At 44.5% G+C, this 17,717-nt stretch overlaps 1 long non-coding RNA gene across 1 annotated transcript; it reads right to left on the bottom strand.

Annotated features, from left to right (window-relative positions):
• Nucleotides 1-11,250: 11,250 nt before the first annotated feature.
• Nucleotides 11,251-12,307, bottom strand: LOC143961366 (uncharacterized). The gene is made up of 3 exons (XR_013270454.1): nucleotides 12,244-12,307; nucleotides 12,003-12,144; nucleotides 11,251-11,691 (listed from the first exon to the last, which is right to left on the bottom strand). It is a non-coding gene; the product is annotated as an uncharacterized LOC143961366 (long non-coding RNA).
• Nucleotides 12,308-17,717: the final 5,410 nt, after the last annotated feature.

The raw sequence follows: 17,717 nt of genomic DNA on the forward strand, positions 1-17,717 counted from the left end.
AAAACAAAAACAAATTTTGTCATTTAAAAAAAAAATGGCCCTTTAAGAGCTATAGGCGGAAGTGACGTTTGGCATTGCTTCCGCCCTGCAATGATATGGAGATGGAGATTCCCCTCACTCGTCTCCATGTCAGGCTACAAGAAGGACCCGATCACCTGCACCGCTGCCGATGGCTCTGGTAAGCGGCAGAGGGAACCAGAGCGCGGCGGGAGGGCCCTCTCCCGTCGCCTATAAAAGTGATCTCGCGATCTCACTTTTATCTTAAACCGGACCGCTCACTGAAGAAGAGGATACCGGGGTTATGGCAGCTAGTTACTGCCATAACAACGATATTCCTCTTCAAACAGGTGAAGTATAACGATGGAGAGTGGTTTGGAAGTGGTTAAAGTGGAAGTAACCCTTGTATCATTTTCAGCCAAGGAGTCTGCCATTCTCCTTAGGTAAACTTAGGCTTTAATTAGATGTGTCTCCTCGTGTAATTGACCATTGCTAGATGCTCTCACTCTAATGTATATATATATATATATATAATTTTTTTTTGTAAATATTTTATTATATCTTTTCATATGACAACACTGCAGAAATTACACTTTATTTGTCTAAACTTCTGGCAACAAAAGTGAGTACATCCCTAAGTGAAAATGTCCAAATTGGGCCCACAGTGTCAATATTTTGTGTGGCCACCATTATTTTCCAGCACTGCCTTAACTTTCTTGGGCATGGAGTTCACCAGATGACATCATGGAGCTGGTGAATGTTAGAAATATTGCACTCCTCCACCTTCCCGTTTGAGGATGCCCCACAAGTGCACAATAGGGTTTAGGTCTGGAGACATGCTTGGCCAGTCCATCATCTTTACCCTTAGCTTTTTTAGCAAGGCAGTGGTTGTCTTGGAGGTGACATTATCATATTGAAATACTGCTCTGTGGCCCAGTCTCCGAAGGGAGGGGATCATGTCCTGCTTCAGTATGTCACAGTACATGTTGGCATTTATGGTTCCCTCAATGAACTATAGCTCCCCAGTACCGGCAGCACTCTTGCAGCCCCAGACCATGACACTACCACCACCACGCTTGAGTGTAGGCAAGACACACTTGTCTTTGTACTCCTCACTTGGTTGCCACCACACACGCTTGACACCATCTGAACAAAATAAGTTCATCTTTGTCTAATCAGACCACAGGATAGGGTTCCAGTAATCCATGTCCTTAGTCTGCTTGTCTTCAGAAAACAGTTTTCGGGCTTTCCTGTGCATCATCTTTAGAAGAGGCTTCCTTCTGGGATGACAGCCATGCAGACCAATTTGATGCAGTGTGCAGCGTATGGTCTGAGCACTGACAGGCTGACCCCTAGGGATGATCTTCGTGTTCGAGTCGAACATACGTTCGACTCGAACATTGGCTGTTCGCCCGTTCGGCGAATTCCAAACGTTATGGGGCGTTCGAGCCAAATTCGCGTGGTGCTCACGGCCCACAATGCACTGCATCATCGCAGTGCATTGCTGGCTCATGATTGGCCAAGCATGCACTGTGACCCCGCATGCTTGGCCAATCACAGTGCCAGCAGCGAGGAGAGCCATGATTGGCCACCGGCAGGATGCCTGTGGCCAATCATAGCTCAGGCTGTGTAGTACACGCCCCACACTATATAAGGCCGCCAGCGCGGCGGCCTTGTGTAGTGTGTTGGCGTCTGAAGCAGTTAGTGGGTGTTCTGTGTACCTTCAACACAGTATACACCGATCGTTATCAGCCGATTTTCGATCTTGCTCTTCTGTAGTGGTTGTTGTCTGTGTGCTCTGACCGCAGTATACACCGCTATATTCACCTCACCTATATAGCTAGTGATCTATCTTTTATAATAGAGCTTGCAGTCAGTAGTGTTAGGAGCTTGTGCGTGCTGTCTGCATGCTCTGTACCCTGTACACACAGCTATATCCACCTACATAGCTCTTCTCTATTTGAGCCCACTTGCCATCTGCAGGAGTTATTGGAAGTTGTGTGTGCCTCCAGCACAGCACAGTATACATCTGTATATACCCCTTTATCTCTGGTGTTCTATAAAAAAGGCATCTGCAGGAGTTAGTGGGTGTTTTGTGCCTCCAGCACAATATACACCTGTATTTACCCTTTATTGCTGTTCTCTAATACAGCCATCTGCAGGGCTTAGTGGGTGTTGTGTGACTCCATTACAGTATACCCCTTTATCTCTGGTGTTCTATAATAAAGGCATCTGCAGGGCTTAGTGGGTGTTGTGTGACTCCATTACAGTATACCCCTTTATCTCTGGTGTTCTATAATAAAGGCATCTGCAGGAGTTAGTGGGTGTTGTGTGCCTCCAGCACAATATACACTACCCAACTGCTGTTTTACCCAACTCCCTTCAGGCCATTACCATGTCTGGAAGGCCAGCAAGGAGAGGCAGACAGGAGCGAGCCAATAAAAGAGGGCAAGCAGGCTCTGTGTCTAGAGACAACAGTGCTGGTCGTGGACGCGGTGCATTGTCATCAGCACGTGGCCATGGGACACGCTTGTCCTTCTTTTCGGCAGCTGGACATGTTGAACCGCAACATGCCAATGACTTGGTAGAGTGGATGACCAAGCCCTCTTCATCCTCCTCATCCTCTCTCACCCAGTCTCAGGGTACTAGCAAAGCAGCTGCCAACGCATCGTCTTCCCTCGTCTCAATGTCATCATCAGTGACTTCTTCCCTAGACCCACCACGTCCTCCTGAGGAGTCTCCTGAACTCTTTGAGCACAGTGTTGGGTACATGCTCCAGGAGGATGCCCAGTGTTTTGTAGCCTCTGATGATGACACTCAGCTAGAGGAAGGCAGTAGCGTGAATGCAGAGAGAGGGGATGCTCAAGAAGGACAGCAATCTGGCAGTCATGTTCCACAAGCTGCAGCATATTGCCAGGTTTGCTACAGCGATGAAGAGGGGGGGGATGATGAGGGCACTGACTCCACATGGGTGCCTGGTAGGAGAGAGGAGGAGGAGGAGGAGGCACATGTCCAACGAGGCAGGATGCCCTCCGGGGGCCAGCTTAGGGGCAGCACACCGACTGAATCACACCGCAGAGCTCCGCCTGTGCAAGGTGCTGCCTCTGCGCGTTATTCTAAAAGTTCTTTGGTGTGGGCCTTTTTTGAGACGAGTGCATCAGATCGCACCGCTGCTATTTGCAACATATGTCTCAAGCGTATCTCGCGTGGCCAAAACATCAGCCGCTTGGGCACCACATGCTTGACCAGACATAGGTTGACCTGCCATGCAGCTCGTTGGCAAGCGTACCTCAAAGACCCACACCAAAGAACAAAGCGGACCTCTCCTTGCTCCTCATCAGCTGGCATCTCCAACCCCACTAGACCTTCAGTCCTCTCTGAAACCTGCTCTGAGAGGAATGAAGGTGTAGAATTAGGTGTGTCACAGCCAAGTGCTTCCAGGAACTCTGCTAGCGGTACACCCACATCCGATTATAGCAGGCAAATGTCCCTGCCCCAGCTGCTGGACCGGCGAAAGAAGTTCACTCCCAGCCATCCACATGCCCAGCGGTTGAATGCTAGCTTGGCTAAATTGCTAGCACTTCAACTGCGGCCTTTTCAGTTGGTAGACTCGGCCCCCTTCCGTGACTTTGTACAATGTGCGGTTCCTCAGTGGCAGGTCCCCAAACGCCACTTTTTCTCACGGAAGGCGATTCCGGCTCTCTACCGGCATGTGGAAGGCAATGTCCTTGCCTCGCTGGACAGGGCGGTCAGCGGTAAGGTGCATATTACCGCTGACTCATGGTCCAGCAGGCATGGACAGGGACGTTACCTGTCTTTCACGGCCCATTGGGTCACTCTTCTGGCAGCTGGGAAGGATGCAGGACAAGGTGCAGTAGTGTTGGAGGTTGTTCCGCCACCACGCCTCCAAAATGCTACTATTGGTTGTGATACACCTCTCTCCTCCACCCCCTCCTCTTCTTCTTCCTCCATGGCCTCTTCCAGTGCTCTGTCCTCAGAACCAGCAGTGCTCCGTAGGCGTTCCAGGAGCTACGCAAGTACGCAGGCAAAACGATGCCATGCCGTGCTTGCGCTGGTTTGTTTGGGGGACAGGAGCCACACTGGGGCGGATGTTTTGTGCGCTCTGCAGGGGCAGGCCGAGAGGTGGTTGACGCCACGCCAGCTTAAGCCAGGAATGGTGGTTTGCGACAATGGCACCAACCTCCTCTCCGCCCTCCGACAGGGACAACTGACCCATGTGCCCTGTGTAGCTCACGTCCTTAACCTGGTGGTGCAGCGGTTCTTGGGCAGGTACCCCGGCTTACAGGATGTCCTGAAGCAGGCCAGGAAAGTCTGTGTGCATATCCGCTGATCATTTAATGCCTGTGCTCGGCTGGCTGAACTCCAAAAGGAGTTAAACCTGCCCAAGAACCGCCTTATATGTGACATGCCCACCAGGTGGAACTCAACGTTGGCCATGCTGCAGCGGCTGCACATGCAGCAGAGGGCCATCAATGAGTACCTGTGCGACTACGGCACCAGGACAGGGTCAGGGGAGCTTGGTTTTTTCTCACCATGCCAGTGGGGCATGATCAGGGATGCATGCACTGTCCTGTCACCATTTGAGGAGGCCACAAGGATGGTGAGCAGTGACAGTGCATGCATCAGTGACACTGTACCTCTTGTCCACCTCTTGGAGCATACGCTGCGTGGAATAATGGACAGGGCACTTGAGGCAGAACAGAGGCAGGAAGAGGAGGACTTCCTTGCCTCTCAAGGCCCCCTTTATCCAGACAGTGTTCCTGCTGTGCCACCCATCACACAGGAAGAGGATGAGGAGGAGGAGGATGATTGTGTCAGCATGGAGGTGGAGGCTGGCACTCAGCAGCAGCAGCAGCAGCAGTCTTGTAGGGATGATTTACAGTCCCAAGAAACACGTGGACTTGTACCTGGCTGGGAGGAGGTAGCTGCGGATCATGTTGTCCTTAGTGACCCAGAGGACTCCGGACCGAATGCCTCAGCTAACCTACGCTGCATGGCCTCCCTGATCCTGCAAAGCCTGCGGAAGGATCCTTGTATTCTTCGGATCAAGGAGAGGGACCATTACTGGCTGGCCACTCTCCTTGATCCACGGTACAAGGGTAAGGTTGCCGACCTTATCTTGCCATCGCAGAGGGAGCAGAGGATGAGACATCTCCGGGAGGCCTTGCAGAAAGGTCTGTGCAACGCGTTCCCAGAGACTGGGAGGTTACAAACTCCTGGTCCTGGACAACGTGTTGCTGAGGCATCGGTCAGAAGGAGCGGTGGAGAAGGTGGCCGTCTGACTGATGCTTTCAGACAATTTTTTAGTCCGCAGCCCCAAGGTATGATCGGTTCCAGCAACCATCGCCAGTGTCTGATTTACATGGTGCAGGAATACCTAGGGGCAAGGTCAGACTTGGACACCTTTCCCACCAAAAATCCTCTGGCTTACTGGGTCTTGAGGATGGATCACTGGCCAGAGCTTGCACAGTATGCAATTGAGCTACTGGCCTGTCCTGCATCTAGCGTTCTTTCGGAACGCACCTTCAGTGCTGCTGGTGGCTTTATTACCGATCACAGGGTGCGCCTGTCCACCGAATCAGTTGATCGACTGACCTTCATCAAGATGAATTTAGTCTTGGATCACCCACAGCTACCAAGCACCTGAAGCTGATGTAACCGAATAATTTTTTTTGAAATATCACATCCCTTCAAGACTGCCTATGCTGATGCTGAGTGACTGTCCTGTTATGTTGATTGTCTATCCTCTTCCTCCTCCGCTGATATGTTGGAAGAACATTTCTGGCTCTGGGTGATGCCATCAGCCCAATTTTTCTGCCCCTGTTTAACAGGGGCGTTTAATTAAAATTTTTGATGCAATGCTTTGCAGCAGGGCTAATTCCTGCAATAAAACTAGAGTATATGGGAGAGGTTGCAGTGTGGTGGCACCAGCACCAGTGCCTAAGGCCCAATTTTTCTGCCCCTGTTTAACTAGGGACTAGTAATTACAATTCTTGATATAATATTTCAGAGGAGGGCCCGTTCCTGTGCCCACCCAGAGTAACTGTGAGGACTTATAGTGTTGTGGCACCAGCACCACAACCACCAAAGGTCAATTTTTCTACCACTGTTCAACAATGGCATGTAATTACAATTCTTGATATAATCGTTCACAGCAGGGCGCTCCAGCGCCCACCAAGAGTCACTTTGAGGGCTTACAATGTTGTGGCAAAACCAACACCTTGTTCTGCCATTTCTGCAGAGCATATAGGGCAGGCCCCTACTTTCAAATGTCCAACTTACAAACATCTCCTACTTGCAAACGGAAGGAGACAACAGCAAGTGAGATGAAAAAATATGTACGACAAAACAAAATATACAGGGGTGATAACCTTTCCCTATGTTTTCCAAAAAGCTTAAAAATAGTTTTTTTGACTGGAGCTACACTTTAAAAATGTACCAGTTGAAAATTACAAACAGATTCAACTTAACACAACAAACCTACACAGTCCCTGTCTTGTTTGCACCGCCTGTATACTGCTGTTCTGAGTATATAGGGCCTGGGGGCCACACGCATTTCCTTTTTTTAATATGGGTACTGGGTTCCCCTTAATATGCGTACAAGACCCAAAGGGGCTGGTAATGGGCAGGGAGGGCTACCCATGCCATTTTTCTTAATGATTTTCAACCATATTGCAGGAACCAGATATAACATTAAAACCGCAAGCAGTTTTAAATGGTGTTATTTCCGTTTAATGTCATTTTGTGCAGGGACTGTTCTAAATACGGGAAACACGTGGCACTTCACAGGCATACTACAGACACCCCCCAGGCACCATATTTAAAGGAATATTTCACTTTTTTATTTTTCACTTTAATCGTCATTAAAATCAGTGCTCCCGCCAAAACGGCCATTTTTAAAAACATTTTAGGCATTGACCCATGTCCCCTGGGGCAGGAGCCAGGTCCCCAAACCCTTTTTGGGACAGTATCTTGCATATTAGCCGTTAAAATTAGCACTTTTAATTTCGAACGTTCGAGTCCCATAGACTTCAATGGGGTTCTAACGTTCATACGAATTTGGGGTCCGTTCGAAAGTTCCGGTGCGAAACGAACCGGGGGGTGTTCGGCTCATCCCTACTGACCCCCCACTCCTTCAACCTCTGCAGCACTGCACATCTATTTCCCAAAGACAACCTCTGGATATGATGCTGAGAACGTGCACTCAACTTTTTTGGTCAACCATGGTGAGGACTGTTCTGAATGGAACCTGTCTTGTTAAACCAATGTATGGTCTTGGCCAGCATGCTGCAGCTTGGTTTCAGGGTCTTGGCAATCTTCTCATAGCCTAGGCCATCTTTATGTAGAGCAACAATTTTTTTCAGATCCTCAGATAGTTCATTGCCATGAGGTGCCATGTTGAACCTCCAGTGACCAGTATGAGAGAGTGAGAGTGATAACACCAAATTTAACATACCTGTTCCCCATTCACACCTGAGACCTTGTAACACTAATGAGTCACATGACACCAGGGAGGGAAAATGGCTAATTGGGCCTAATTTGGACATTTTCACTTAGGGGTGTACTTACCTTTGCTGCTAGCGGTTTATACATTAATGGCTGTGTGTTGAGTTATTTTGAGGGGACAGCAAATTTACACTGTTAGGCCCCTTTCACACGGGCGGCTGTTCTGCCGCAGTTTATCATGTTTATTTTTTTCTACAAAATTCAAGGCTCCAGGCACAGCGATCAGCTGCGTTTGCACAGTGCGCTTACCTGCGTTTACGTGCGTTTTATTGCGGTTGCGTTTAACTGCAGTTTTTATTCCCATAGCAACCCTTTTATTTATTTATGTTTTTGTTCCCTGGAATGTACCCATGATGCATTGCGGTCCTCTGTATTTAAACCTGTTTCTTTGTTCTCTGGCTGAGTGTGTGTTGGAGTTTTGCAGGGAGAGGAGTGCTCAGTTTTGTGCCAGAGTTTTTTGAAAAAATGAATGCAAATATGGGTAGTTTGCTTGCAATGCTCATTTTGCTGATGATGAAGATGAAGACAAGAAGAGCGATCCAGAGTAGGCGACGTCCTCGTCGTTACTGGGTCCATCCCTTAACGTCCCAGCGCCTATCGATCGGCTACTTTGCCCTCATGTTCGGTGAGCTGAGGACTCATGGGGACAAGTTCCATAATTACACAAGGATGTCGGTGGCGTGCTTCGATGAGCTGTTGGTACTTGTTAGAGGACACCTGACCAGAACCACGACCAATATGCGAAGAAGCATTAGTCCAGAAGAACGGCTGTTACTTACTTTAAGGTAGGTTTTCCATATGTTGAACAAATGCTTAAATTCATGTACATGCAGGCTTAGGCAATATTGGCAATAGTGTGTATGTGTATATATAGATATATATATTTATACTGTATATATATATATATATATATATATAGATGAATCTATGACTTAATCTATATCACAACAGCGATTTTTCGCACATTACTACCATTACCATTATTTTTTATCCTTGAAAACTATCTATCGTGCCTTGCACAGTCAGTTTTATTTTTTGCAAATAGGAAACGTCATCAAATTTCAGTAGTTTCTCATTATGTAGGTGAGCTCTGAACACAAAGGCAGAATTTTGCATTAACAAGCAAGGTACCACCAAATAATATTTTGTACTAGACCAACCCACCACCAGGCTTCCTGTTTGGATGCCAGCACCTACTACCAGAGCCGAGGGATGTTTCATCTTTGGGCTGCAATGTGTTAAAAGTCATCAGCTTATATAGGTGCTGATGTTTATTTGTTACCATGTAGAACTCCATATGTATATTGATTTTTTTTTTTTGGAATTTTATTTATTTTACTATATTTTATATTTTCTGAATTGTTATCAATTTTGTATTGCAGATACCTTGCCACTGGTGCCAGTTTCACCTCCCTCCATCATCAATTTCTCATGGGAATTTCCACCGTATCCACCATTGTGCACGATACCTGTCATATTATCTGGGAAGAACTGAGAACATCAGTCATGCCGGAGCCAACATCCAGTCTGTGGGAGGAAATAGCGGAGGAATTTTGGGAGAAGACCAACTTCCCAAACTGCATTGGGGCATTAGATGGGAAACACATCCGGCTCATCAAGCCTCCAAAATCCGGTTCCCGCTTTTTCAACTATAAGAAATACTTTTCCATTGTGCTTCTGGGACTCAGCGATGCAAATATGAAGTTCATCGCTGTGGATGTTGGAGCGTATGGGAGTTCTGGAGATTCTAGAATTTTCAGAAATTCCGTAATGGGGCGGCGGTTTCAATATGGCGAATTTCAGGTGCCACAGTCAAGGCCTCTCCCTGGTACTACTGGACCAGATCTTCCATTTGTAGTGCTGGGAGATGAGGCATTTGCCTTATCTACTCACCTGCTAAGGCCCTATACCAGGCATGGTCTCACTGCCAGGAGGCAAATTTTTAACTATCGACTCAGCAGAGCTAGAAGAATGGTTGAGTGCGCATTTGGCATTTGCACTGCCAAATGGCGTGTTTTGATGACAGCCATGCATCTAGAAGTTGATCATGCCGTCAATGTGGTTCTAGCATGTTGTGTTCTCCACAATTTTTTGAGGGGTAAGGAGATCGTGGCCACCGAAACCCCTGTTTCTGAGGATCCCATAGGTCATGTTACTGGCACTCGTCCAAGTAATCAGGCCCTACAAGTCCGTGAACATTTCACTGATTACTTTTTGAGTGAAGATGGACAGCTGCCATGGCAATTGGACTATGTGTAAATTTTTAACCGGTGTTGCATGGACCTTACATGTCAAAGTTTTTTCATCACAGTTTTCAAGTTTTTGTGTCAGTTTTCACGTTTGCCTTAAATAAAGTAGTCAACAATTTTCAACAATTTAAATTGTTTTTATTTCTATCTTTTGCTATGCACAGGGTGTATAAAAAATAGACAAACCTTACAAAAACATTGAATGCTTGCAAGTATAGAAAAATGTTTTTTAATTCCTTTGGAATATATATATATAAAATCTCCTTTTAGTTTCAAGTATTGAATTTCAAGTTTCAAGTATTGAATTTCAAGTGCAACAGATAACGAGTCCACAAAATATCCCCCACTACCCCCCTAAAAAAAAAAAAAAAAAAAAGGTTACAGTATTTCTGAAGTGCTGTAAGGCCCCTTTCACACAGGGCAGATCAGTAATGATCCGTCCCGTGATGATCCGCTCGGTCGGCAGGGATCGTTCCATTGTCCATTGTCCCCACTGAGCCGGTGGCAGACAGGGCTGTCCCGGCACACTGTGCAGGGACCGCCCTGTGAGCTCTCTGTTCTCTTCTATGGGGATCGGAAGAGCACGGACCATCTGTCCGTGTTCATCCAATCCGCTCTGCAGACGGCTAGAAAAATTGGATTTCCCTCCGTCTACAGAATCGGACAATTGCGGTGGCACCCGATATCGTCCGCCTCCGCAACAGTCCGATTCTGCAGACGGAGGAAAATCCTATTCTATCCGTCTGCAGAGCGGATCGGATGGACACGGACAGACGGTCCGTGCTCGTCCGATCACCATAGAGGAGAGCGGAGAGCTGACAGGGCGGTCCCTGCACAGTGTGCGGAGACCGCCCTGTCCGCAGCCAGCTCAGCGGGGTCAACGGAGCAATCCCCGCTGAGTGAGCGGATCATCACGGGGCAGATCATTACTGATCCGCCCCGTGTGAAAGGGGCCAAACATGGCCACTGAGTGCGGCAAACAGTTCTGAAATATTTGGCTAGATGGAGAAAGTGCAAAAGATGTCTCCATGTACACTCCACTGTGTAGATGGCGTAATCTCCCACTGGGCCAAGGCTCTCAACCTAAACAATGCTAGCACCCAATCAGAAAGTTCAGGTATTGTGAGAGCAAGTGGGGCCAAGTAGCAACATGTATAAGCTTGGGACAGTGGGAGATTCTTCTGTGCGTACAGTTCAGTGTACATGGAGGAATCTGGGGTTGGTTGTAAACATTAGTTCGTGTAGGTAAAACATTAAGTAGTGTAGGTAAAACATTAAAAGTAACATTACACAACAAGAAAAATAAAACTGTCATATCACTGCCATAGGAATACTATAAGTTTTCATAAATTGGATAATTAGGGTTCCTCAGGGAAGAATGGCTTGGTTCACTGCCAACATCTACGGGTGATCCTGAATGGGAAGATGAGGGTGAAGACACTGGGTGTGGCTGCACATGCATCTTTTGGTAACCAGGATTAGACGGGTAAGGTGTATACAGTGGTGGGGGTCCTGCATAAGGGTTAATGGCAGATGTTGTGTCATGGCACTGCTGACTGGGCATTGGTCTACTGAAAGAGCCACTAGGTGAATTAAAACCCATAGCCCATGGCTGAAATTTAGGATATGGGCGTTGCTCTTTGCAAGCGGACACAATATACGTTAAATAGGCATGTATATCACCCCTGACCTCAGTGCGCTTATCTGCAGGAATCTCCCTGATTACACAAAGCAACATTCTCAAGAACATAACATCTGGGTCTGAGATGTTGAGGAATTCATCATCTTTGGCCTGGTTTTGTGATTGTTTTCTCATTTCTTCAATGATACGGTTGAAATATTCCTCAAAAGGTGTCTCTTGTTGAGTACGTGTTCGACGGGTGGTGGAAGTAGACCGGACTCTCCTATCTGGATTTGCCTACAATAGTTATAATATATAGATTATGCATCTGATACTGAGGTCACACTTTAGTGAACAGCATATGATGATGATAAGGCTTGTACAAATATTGCAGCACCTGTTTAGAATAGATCACACACAGGTACTTGTTTTGCCGCAAAAACCTGATCTCACTGAAGACCTCCAAAGCCAGAAGAACAAGTCACACCTTGCACAAAAATAAGCTGTTGTTGTTTCTCCAACATTTGTGCCAACACCAGCTGCCTTTTCAAAATGTAAGTAATACGTTTTTTTGTGGACAGAAATTGTGACATTTTTAAAATACATACCGCAGGTTCTTGAGTGGATGGATGATATTCTTGGGATGACACTGTCTCTGTGGTTTCTTGACTGGTGTCAGCGTCTCCTGATGGTGATGGCGACGAACTTTCGCGCCTTGCGCTTGCTCTCACAGGGACACTTGACACAGTTCTAGGTAACAATAAAGATTACACGTTTAAAAAAAAAAGTGAACATGAATATGCCTTTACTGGTCACAAATCGCTAAGTAAAATAAATGGATATACTTACGCGCGCATCTCAGTGGTGCGCCTCAAAAATGACAAAGCCTCTGCATGGGGGTTAGGCCTGCGACAAGTTGAGGGTGCTCCGCTTCTCACCGCAGCCTTCTCTTCGTTGACTTCTTTTTTGTAACGGTCGCGCAGGGACCTCCAATGTGTATAAACCTCCTTTCCTGCAATATATAAAAAACATAGAATGCACTTTTTGGTTAAGTTCTATTGGCAGATAGCATGTCTAATTTTGTGGAATTTGCAGCATTGTCAGTGACAAAGTGCTGTATTGCTATAAAATGGCCTGGTCATTAGGGGGTAAAATCTTTACTAGGATGCATGTGTACCCTGCTGCATAGACACAACAAACCTTGCACTCACCACGGTTATCCTGTTCAGTTGCAGACATCTCGTCCCAGTTCGGTGTGACATATTTGTAGACTTCCTCCCACTTTGCTCTCTTCAGCACTCGGTCTGCATATCCTGGGCATTCTGAGTCCCATAACTCTGGTCGGGCATGCACCAGTGCGATGATGGCCTCGTGCGAGATATCTCTTGCCGCCATGCTGTCTTCTCCGCTTTCATCCCTCTCAACTTCCTGTGTCATTTCCCAGGTACACCTGCTGATTAGGATGTGCTTCCGGGTGTTTTTTTTCTTCTTTCACGCTGCTGGCCGCAATTGACACAAAAGACTGCGATTACCTGCGGTTATGTGCTTATAGCTGCGCTACATCGCACCTGGACGCATACAATTCTATTTTTTCTATTCGAACCGCACGTAACGAAATCGCAGTTAAACGCTGTGTGTGAACAGGGCCATAGGAAAGCATTGTGTGCCTTTGGCTGCGGTGGAAAACTAGAAAATCCGCAGCTAAAGGCACCATTCTATCCGCCCGTGTGAAAGGGGCCTTATACAAGCTGTAAACTCACTACTTTACATTGCAGCAATGTATCATTTCTTCAGTGTTGCCACATAAAAAGTAATAATAAGATATTTTCTTAAATGTGGGGGGTGTCCAAATCACCTTATCAAAACCTCTGGGACTATAAATGCACTTATCCTTTAATCAGAAAGTGTCCTTATCACTGAATTTTATATTCCATCTGTAGTTGTATTTTAAAAGTGCTCAATGTGCTAAAAACCATAAAACGCATTCATTTGTGGAAGGATTTCAGACTAAAAAACAATGACATATTAATGTGCATCACAGCTCCTCAATGCAAGATATCACACTATGACAAATATGTAAAAAAAAAAAATGTTAAAAATAGAAACTCTGTAAAAACTGTTTAATTGCAAAAACAGCTGGGTGATAAGGGTTTTAAATAGCAATGCGTGAACAAAAATATGTAGCACACAAGACATGATGGTGTCACAATGATATGAAATAAGACAACCAGATTCAGGTCGGATTGCTATGGTAACCACCAAAGTCAGACACAAAGAGAGCTATCAATAACTCCTCGTTTTAGAAAAAGCAGTGAGCTTTGGGAAAGGACTGCATTAGAATGTGACCTTAGTTCAATACACATTTTTACTAGCAAAGGTTTATTTTCAATTCAATCATTTGCTATATTTTACAATAAAATAATTAGCATTGCTCTCTTTTCTCATATGTGCACTTCTTTCCACCCACTAATTAGATATACTGTATTTACCTCTTTAATAAGCTGGCAGCTTTGTGCATATAATGTATGCAATTTTATATATGCTAAGTTAAAATTGATTATCACCCAGAGACAAACAGGGGAATCCTCTATTTAGTGCATTTGGGGGATATCCCTGTAGTGTTACCTCCGTGAGGACCGCTTGACGGATTTGTACCCCATTGGTTGCCCTGACCTTGCAAATCCTCTGACACCCTGGGATCACACATGGGATCGCAGGCGGCATGAACCTCCAGACCCGAATAATAAAAACGATTGACACAATTTGGAATGAAGTTGGCCGCGGCATTATTTATTGGGTTTCACAAATAATTCCTTATATATAATTCATCTTCTTTTATTTCATATTAAAACTTTAAAGACTTCATTTTTTTTAAATACAACAAAAACCAGCTTAGTCAATAAGGCTCGAGCAGTACAATACATAAAGATGCAAGATGCAACGCATTCTGCATGACACCTATCCCTAAATCGCAACCAATTCAATGCAAGTCTGCAGGTTGAAATTAAAAGTGTCCAAACCAATTTCGGACAAATGAATCCCATCCAACTAATACAAACCTGGAACCTCCAGCTCAAAGTGTCAGAAAGAGATGCTTACATTGGGTGTCAGAAATTTTTGAATAGCTCTGTTCACTCTTTTACTGACTTTCTCCAAGGGTTTAGGAAAGGGGGATTCCATCCATTGTAGTCTGGGAATGATTTTGGAAAAAATGAATACAGCATTTTGGGATGAGTCTTTAATAATTTAAAATGTAGTCTGAATGTTGGCAATTAAATCCAACATTCTAAATTGCCCAATGTCAGTGTATTAACAGAATATTAGGTACAGGCAATAACATATACATCCTGTTTATCTCAAGAATTAACTCTTCCTACACCATACCACGGCATTCTCTCCAAAAAACTCTAAACTGAGAAGGGTCTAAACCTAAATTTGTACCATAGATTCTTGACCTAGCCCTTTTCTGTGCTCAAAGAATGTATGAATGGCCCAGGTCCATATCACTCGCGCTCCTGTAATAGGTCAAATTGTAGTGTTATGATGTATGTATCTTTTGTAAACACTCAACTTCCACCTACCTACAGTGCCTTGCAAAATTATTCATCCCCCCTTGGCTTTTTACCTATTGTGTTACATTACAGCCTTTAGTTCAATGCTTTTTTAATCTGAATTATATGTGATGGATCAGAACACAATAGTCTAAGTTGGTGAAGTAAAATGAGAAAAATATATACATAAAACTATTTTTCAGAACTAAAAATTTGATAATAGGCATGTGTGTATGTATTCACCCCCTTTGTTATGAAGCCCATAAAAAGCTCTGGTGCAACCAATTACCTTCAGAAGTCACATAATTAGTGAAATGATGTCCACGTGTGCAATCTAAGTGTCACATGATCTGGCATTACATATACACACCTTTTTGAAAGGCCCCAGAGGCTGCAACACCTAAGCAAGAGGCACCACTAACCAAACACTGCCATGAAGACCAAGGAACTCTCCAAACAAGTAAGGGACAATGTTGTTGAGAAGTACAAGTCAGATTTAGGTTATAAAAAAAATATCCAAATCTTTGATCATCCCTAGGAGCACCATCAAATCTATCATAACCAAATTGAAAGAACATGGCACAACAGCAAACCTGCCAAGAGACGGTCACACACCAAAATTCACGGACCGGGCAAGGAGGGCATTAATCAGAGGCAGTGCAGAGACCTAAGGTAATCTTGGAGGAGCTGCAGAGTTCCACAGCAGAAACTGGAGTATCTGTCATAATAAGCCGTATGCTCCATAGAGTTGGGCTTTATGGCAGAGTGGCCACAAGAAAGTCATTACTTTCAGCAAAAAACAAAATGGCACGTGTTGATTTTGCGAAGAGGCATGTGGGAGACTCCCAAAATGTATGGAGGAAGGTGCTCTGGTCTGATGAGACTAAGACTGAACTTTTTGGCCATCAAAGAAAACGCTATGTCTGGCGCAAACTCAACACATTACATCACCTAAAGAACACCATCCCCACAGTGAAACATGGTGGTGGTATTACCAGTGGGGATGTTTTTTTGGAGTCAGGACTGGGAAACTGATCAGGGTTTAGGGAAAGATGGATGGTGCTAAATACAGGGATATTCTTGAGCAAAACCTGTACCACTCTGTGTATGATTTGAGGCTAGGATGGAGGTTCACCTTCCAGCAGGACAATGACCCCAAACACACTGCTAAAGCAACACTTGAGTGGTTTAAGGGGAATCATGTAAATGAGTTGGAATGGCCTAGTCAAAGCCCAGACCTCAGTCCAATAGAAAATCTGTGATATCCGCAAAAGGTGGCTCTACAAAGTATTGACTTTAGAGGGGTGAATAGTTATGCACATTGACTTTTTATGCTATTTTGTCCTATTTGTTGTTTGCTTCACAATAAAATAAAAAAATCTGCAAAGTTGCGGGCATGTTCTGTAAATTAATTGATGCAAATCTTCAAACAATCCATGTTAATTCCAGATTGTGAGGCAACAAAACATGAAAAATGCTAAGGGGGGTGAATACTTTTGCAAGGAACTGTATGTTCTTGATTTTACTCTCGTCAAGACCTATTTGAGCCATTTCCATCGCAGCTGAAAAGAATGTGTGGAAAAATTCATATCGTGCAGGTTTAATGCAGCTAGACATTTCTTAAAAACCATAGAAAACTGATACTTAGTTAATGGGGACCCATCAACATGAATGAATAAAGTACTATTTCCAGTAGATCTTTGTGATAAATAACAACGAATGCTAGGCACTGGTTATATCTGGACATCTTCACAACTATTTGCCAAATAAGTCGATTTTACTATTGGGTATGAACAAACTCAAACTGTCAGGAAATATTTTTAAATCATGGACTAATATACCTGTGCCGTTGTGTTTAGAGGCTGGTAAAAGTTCAGAGATTCGTAAGGCAGCAAAAATAGTTAAAGAAAAAACTTCTTGAAATAAGGCTGCTTCATAATCTGAAAAGCAAATTGACAAAGTCAGCTGGCATAACTGTTTTAATATAAACAAAGAAATAGGTTTTCTATTGTTATATGTGAAATGTACTTTACAATAACTTTTAAAGCTTGCCGCACTGAGAAAAAACTCAGACAGCCAGGTAAATTGTTTAATTACAAGAAGAATGACACCCCCGCTAACAATTTATTTATGTGCAACCAGGTGTAATGTTTTCCCATTAATAAGTTTAAAAATCCTAATATTAAATTTTCCGAAAAATGAGTCAGTTGTGAGTTTAGTGAGGATAAATAAGACCTCCATAAAAGCCAAGCATAGGAATAATAATTCCATGTTGAAGGAGCTAAGGATCGTTGGATAAGTTCGTAAGTCAGTTCAAATTCCATAAATGCTGTGGGCATAGCTTGGTAATAACTGGAAAAAACTCTGTCGATGAGTAAGAGCATCCGCTATAACATTTAACTTACAAGTGATATATTTAGCTTTCACCGAATTTTAAAACTGAGACACTGAAAAACTAAATATCTTAGTAAATAAATTACTGGCGGAGATTTTGAGGACAGACAATTTATTGCAAATAATACACTAAATAATATCCTTCTATTAGCAAACTGGGGACCCCATATCTCCAAAGAAACAATAATGGGAAACACTTCCAATAAAACAATATTTGCACAAAGTCCCTTTTCCAACCATTGTTTAGGCCACAACTCGGAACACCAGTGTGGTCTCCAAATTGTGCTGAAACCAATGGAACTAGTTGAATCTGTGATGGAGCCTTTGGCGGAAGCCCTGCGGAAGTAAGATGACGTGTCTAGGATCTGGGTTGACTCA

The sequence above is a fragment of the Lithobates pipiens genome, unplaced genomic scaffold (assembly GCF_037356315.1).
Source record: "Lithobates pipiens isolate NorthernLeopardFrog02 unplaced genomic scaffold, aLitPip1_a1.2 Scaffold_8, whole genome shotgun sequence".
NCBI lineage: Eukaryota > Metazoa > Chordata > Amphibia > Anura > Ranidae > Lithobates > Lithobates pipiens.